The sequence below is a fragment of the Ranitomeya variabilis genome, chromosome 3 (genome assembly GCF_051348905.1).
Source record: "Ranitomeya variabilis isolate aRanVar5 chromosome 3, aRanVar5.hap1, whole genome shotgun sequence".
Lineage (NCBI taxonomy): Eukaryota > Metazoa > Chordata > Amphibia > Anura > Dendrobatidae > Ranitomeya > Ranitomeya variabilis.
The window spans coordinates 173148836-173154835 of NC_135234.1; the positions used below are offsets into that span (position 1 = coordinate 173148836).

The 6000-nt window shown below is 44.8% G+C and overlaps 1 protein-coding gene across 2 annotated transcripts in view; it reads right to left on the reverse strand.

Annotated features, from left to right (window-relative positions):
• LOC143815565 (mitochondrial glutamate carrier 1-like) overlaps positions 1-3132 on the reverse strand; it is a 49296-nt gene extending 46164 nt beyond the window's left edge. Inside the window, exon 1 of one of the 2 annotated variants that reach the window (XM_077294886.1) lies at positions 2994-3132. The gene's annotated coding sequence lies outside the window, so the exon portion shown is untranslated. The remainder of the gene's footprint in view (positions 1-2993) is intronic. The other variant, XM_077294887.1, reaches the window with a different exon arrangement.
• Between the last annotated feature and the right edge of the window lie 2868 nt (positions 3133-6000).

Below are 6000 nucleotides of genomic sequence, written 5' to 3' on the forward strand. Positions count from 1 at the left end.
CCCTTGAGGTAGAGAACAGGAGAAAAGTACAAGTAATTATTTTTTTAGGTCATGTTCGTAGCAGAAACCCTGAGGGCCCGATTCATCAAGCAATTTATGCCCGTTTTCTGACGTAAAGCTGCTTGAAATGTCACAAAAAAAAAAAAATTCGACCACTTGCATCATACAGAACTTTAGGTAGACCTAAAAATCCACAAATAGAGCCTATAAATTGTGGACTGACACGATTCCACAGTTCCAAGTCAGTTTTCCAGTTCTGGGTATTTCATTTTCCATCTCTCATCGCCAGTTGAGCCTTAACTTCCACTAGGATTCTCCAATATGTATATTACGGTATGTTCTCCTTAAAGATATGAAGATCTTCAGGGAATTTTTTTTAACTTAAAAAGTGTGTGGGTGTTTGGAGGGTGAGCTTATTATCAACTACACTTTCCCTGTGGGATTGATGTCATTTGTGTTCCCAATCTCCATTATGATATGGTCATAATCAGTGATCTATAATCGGATCTCTACTTCAGTTATGGCTGGGGCCTTTTACTATTAGGGTTCCTAAGGTAGGTCACCCACCAACTTGCGTTTTTGTCTGCATGCTGGATTTTTTTTGTGTCATTTTTCTTTTTCATTCAATAAAGTTACTTTAAACTCATTGTTTTGACTTTAGTCCTGGCATATAGCTTGCATTGGTTTTCTTTAACACAAACCTGTCACAATGAAAATGCAGTGCAATCTGCGGACCCCATAGACTTGGGGAAGCTGAGCAGATTCATAGATTTTGTAGGAAAGGATTCGGTAGAACTCGTGTTAGTCATCTAATTCTCGGCTCTTCCTGTGACTGTTGGTCCAGTGGGTGGTCTGATTAGTGACTGACAGCTTTCTATGTACAAGTGCGCATACAGAGACAGCTGTCAGTCACTGATAGGACCGACCACTGGATCGAAAATCCCAGGAAGAGCAGTCAAAGCTATCCAGCAATCTGCTCAGCTTCTCTGGCTCTATAACATGGGGCCTGCAGATTGGATGGCATTTTCAAGGTGATGATTCACACAATTTTTGGCTCAAAAAATTGCACTTTGGTTTCATCACAAATGTTGCACTGTTAGGCTTATTTCACACTAGCGTCGGGCTCGGCCCGTCGCAGTGAGTCGGGCCGAGGTTACCGACGCTAGCGTTGTATACGCCGCACAACGGGGGCAGCGGATGCATTTTTCCAGCGCATCCGCTGCCCCATTGTGAGGTGCGGGGAAGTGCGGGGAGGTGGGGGCGGAGTTCCGGCCGCGCTTGCGCGGTCGGAAAAAGCGGACCGTTGGCGGCAAAAAACGTTACATATGTAGCGTTTTTTTGTGCTGACGGTCCGCCACAACACGGAGCAACCGTCGCACGACGGTTGCGACGTGTGTCAATCCGTTGCAATACGTCGCTTAATGTTGGTCTATGGGGAAAAAACGCATCCTGCAAGCACTTTTGCAGGATGCGTTTTTTCAGCCAAACGACGCATTGCGACGGATTGCAAAAAACGCTAGTGTGAAAGTAGCCTTAGCCTTTGTGCTGGCTGAAGAATGAGTTAAGTGAGGATTCATTAGTAAAAGATGGTTCCAATAGTAAAAAGTGAGAAATGTCATTTTTCTTTCCCTCGGCTACTGGTTGGAGGTTTGTGACCACATGAAAGTGGAGGTGAATATTGTGGTCCTAAGTCAGGTAAAAGGAGCTCAGAAGGAAAATAAGAAGGTGCTGACATCCTCAGTTAACTCATTCTGCAGCCAATAATGCACAGATTTAGGCTGCTTTCACACTAGCGTCGTACATCGCAATGCGTCTTTTTGGAGAAAAAAAAACGCATCCTGCAAAATTGCCTGCAGGATGCGTTTTTTGTCCATACACTTGCATTACCGACGCATTGCGACGGATTACCACACGTTGCATCCGTCATGCGACGGATGTGTCGTGTTGTAGCGGACCGTCGCCACAAAAAAAGTTACATGTAACTTTTTTTTTGTGCGTCGTGTCCGCCATTTATGACCGTGCATGTGCGGCCGGAACTCCACCCCCTCCTCCCCGGACCTCACAATGGGGCAGCGGATGCGTTGTAAAACTGCATCCGCTGCCCCCGTTGTGTTTTTTTTTTTTTCACGGCATGCGTCGGTACATCGCTAGTGTGAAAGTGGCCTAACACAGAATATAGAAGAAACAGTGAAAAAATTATGATGGATGTGGATAGCGCATCTTTCTTCATCCATATAGCCTAATAAAACCACGTGCCTGCGCACTAGCACCGCCGGCCATTTCGAGCAGAGGAGACACAGACGCTGCAGCAATGATGGCCATCTGACCGGATCATCCGATTTATATACGGCACATGAGACAACAGACAACCTTGGGGACTGCAGTACAGGAGCGTTATAGGTGCTGGCACTTGTTCAGACCCTAAAAAACTGGGAACAGATTCCCTTCACCTGTAAAGGCCAGTACACGGGGTCATCACAGTCTGTCCTACGGGTGCATCCAGCAGGTCACAGCTTGGTCTGCAGCGAGAAGGTCACTGTGAGATAGCGCTGCAGACAATCAGCGGCTGATGGCATCAAATCTGGCAGTTATTGGCTGCAGCGCGGATGACAATGACACGGGGAGCCTCAATGTTGGGCCTGAGGAGAGTAAGTAAGGCACAATATGTGTTGTTTTTAGAGAGGGTGTTTAGAGTTTCAATAAATTGCAGCTGAAGGACTGAAGTTTTCCAGAATTGGAAACCCCTTTATGCTGATGCTGACAGAAAACATTCATTCTGAGAAGTACAGAAAAATGTCTTCTGGATAAATAAAAGTCTCTGGAGAACCGACAAGACAGAAGACTAGTCTGAACTAAGTCCGACCTTCTGGCGCCTGTGACAGAATTAACCCCTGGCGTGCCTAGCATACACAGCAGGGAGAGAAGCCGCTACGTAATGTGAAGGGCAGGAGAGGCTCCTAGAGGAGTGTGCATCACGAGCCCCGGCTACTCACCCGCAATGACGCTCGGTGACAGAGGCTATACGAGCTCGGGAGGATGACGGCCTTGTACCTGACGTGCACAGCTCAGTGACCTGACGCAAAAAGAAGAAGGAGCACGGAGTCATCCAGAGAACTCCTCACTGCCGAGGGCGGGACTAAGAACAGCAGAGCCAATCCGCTGCTTCATAACCTGGCAGTCAATGCGTCAGCGCCCAATCAACAAAGCTGTAATTCCGGTTAGGACACGCCCCTTAGTGTACGGGATTCAAATAGTGTCCCACAGGCCTGTCAGCGCCCATGGGGGAGGGGGCCGCGCCTCACTCAGCGCTGTGTCACGGCCGCTCATGGTGGGACCTGTAATTTTCCACAAAGCCGGACATGATAAATGAGACGACATTTTGTGTTGAGGGTCAGCACAAACCTGAGTGGCCCGAGAGCGAGTGAAGTATCGTGACAGCTGCGCTTCTACCGTTTATGCAAGTCTTCGTAGTTGACAACTCCATGTTTCTAACATTCAGCGCTGCCATCACTATTAATATAGCCAGCGTGGGACTGGGGTGACCAGGGCCCACCAATAACAGTGACTTTACCTGCATGCAAATATTATACTACCTTCCTTCACAAATTTCCCTATCTCTATATAATAATAAACTGGGTAGTTCGGTTAATGAATGATGAGATGCTGCTTTTTTCTGTACAGAGTGAATGAAGTGAATTATGCCAAGTACTGCCCATACAGTGGGGTTGGGGGCCCAGATCTACAAAGGGGCCCGCCGGGGGATTCCGTTGTTACCCTGTGGGCCAGACAATTATGGCAGCTAAATAGGAAAGGGTTCTTTACAGTAAGAGCAATCAGATTGGAATGCCGACCACAAGAGCTAGTAATGGCAGTTACTATAACAACATTTAAAAAAGGTCTGGATGCTTTTCTAACAAAACATGACATTGTGAGTTATAAATAATCTAGCAATATAAAATATATAACTTTGAAGATAGGTTGAACTTGATGGTCCTAGGTCTTTTTTCAACCTATGAAATTATGTGAACTGTACATTAGGAAAATGCTTGAAACGTAATTCCCTATATTATTTTACAAGTAATTTCCCCTTATTTTTTTCTGTGTAAAGTGCTAGCTATGAATCCAATCTCTGGATTTAAAAAGTGCAAAACACTCCTGAAACACTTGCACGTTTAATCTGCATTTCTTATGGTGCTTAAAACAAGCCATAATGATAGGCGCCTGCTTGGTAACAAGTGCAGTTTGCCTCTATAATGAAGTGAATTACCAATGATGAAACGGTTAATACTTGGGTCCTGCATCAGTAATAGTCCCTACAGTAACCATGACAACTGTTATGAGGTCATAAACAAGTGTGATAAAGAAGATTCTATAATAGAAGGCCGCGCTGCCACGATCAGTGCCGTTACTGATGCACCTGAGGACGTTGAGCTTGACCACCCCACGTAATGTGCCGACCTTGGTGAAATTTGGAGGTTCTAGCAGGAAAAGGGTTTGTCTGCTTTAGACACCCCCAGAGCATGGGAAGGTAACCAAGGGGGATCCCCGGGACAGGATCCCCTTCTGTTACCCTCTACAAAGAGCTGCTCTCCTTTGGGAGTACATGGAAGCACCTATGACTTTAATGGGTGATAAATTGGGATGGGAGAAGGGGGGAGGGGGTATTTCTCCTATTAGGGATTATCCATTATGAACAATCCCTGTAATCAAAAGTCTAAATTTATGAGAGGTGGACCTGGATCTGTAAGGAAAAATGGTTCATCCATCTGGGCAATCAGAGCAACTAAACTGGGTCTAACAACCAATGTGGTGACCGATATCGCAGCCAGATCTCTCCCACATCCGGTTTATCACATTTATAGTCTATATTTGTTTTGTCGTTCTCTGTAAATCTAGCAAAATGTACAAATGTTAAAACTTGTTACATCTGTTATATATCGGCACTAACTCTCTAAGCCCAAGGGAAGGGCGATCTTCCAGCCATGGATTCCTAGAGGTTTCCACCATGGGGTTTTTCCTCTCCTGAGTGCTGGAGGGTGACTCTTCGTGAGTCGGGGGTTGTGCCATTTCTGGTGTCATGTAAATGTAAATAAAATTGAGAACGTTTGACACCTAATTACAATGCTTCGTGTATTTATTTCGTGTGCATCAGTGTGATTCGTTTTGTTTGGGAGTCGGGGTCCATCACGTGTCACTGTGTCATAGGGCCAGACATCTGCCGGCCACAGTTTTGCCCCAGGTGTTGCTCCTGCTCTGCTGAATATCATGAAGCAGAGAAGACAAGCAAGTGTGCACTCATCATTGAAATAAGGACTTATATTACAGCAGGATTACAAGCAGCTTCCTCGCCTCATTCACACAGTGAGTATTTTGGCCAGTATTTTACATCAGTATTTGTCAGCTAAAAATACAGACAGGAGCAAACACTGAGAAAAATAATAACTGAATGACTTTCACCTCTTCTGTGTTTTGGATCCACTCCTGGAATCTATTAACAAATACTGATGCAAAATATCGCCATGTAAAAGTGCTGTAAATCCTTACTGACGTCATCATTACATGATGACAGCGCTGCAGTCAGTAACTTAGCTCAGTGACTCTGCTTGAGTTGACACCTTAAGCTGCTGAGCTCACTAATTGCCTGCAGCGCTGTCGATGTGAAGAAATTCAGCCCTGGAGCAGTGGACAGTGTGTAAAGTACAGGGGAACGAAGATTTCACTTTCTGAATACCTTCATAAAAACCAACACATTTTGTACCAGGACTAAGAATGTTGGCTCTTATAGAAAGTGTTCACCAACCTTTTGCAAAGTTTGTATATTTTTTCACTTTTTTAATGGATTAATTTAAAAAATTATATTCTGGAAGCTGGATCCTTCACCACATGCACAGATAACAATATCAATAAAGCATTATCAAAGCTCACAGCAAACAGGAAGTTTACAAAAACCAAGTAATTTTAATTAAACAATTAACTTAAGAAAAGAAGCAAGAGCGAAAC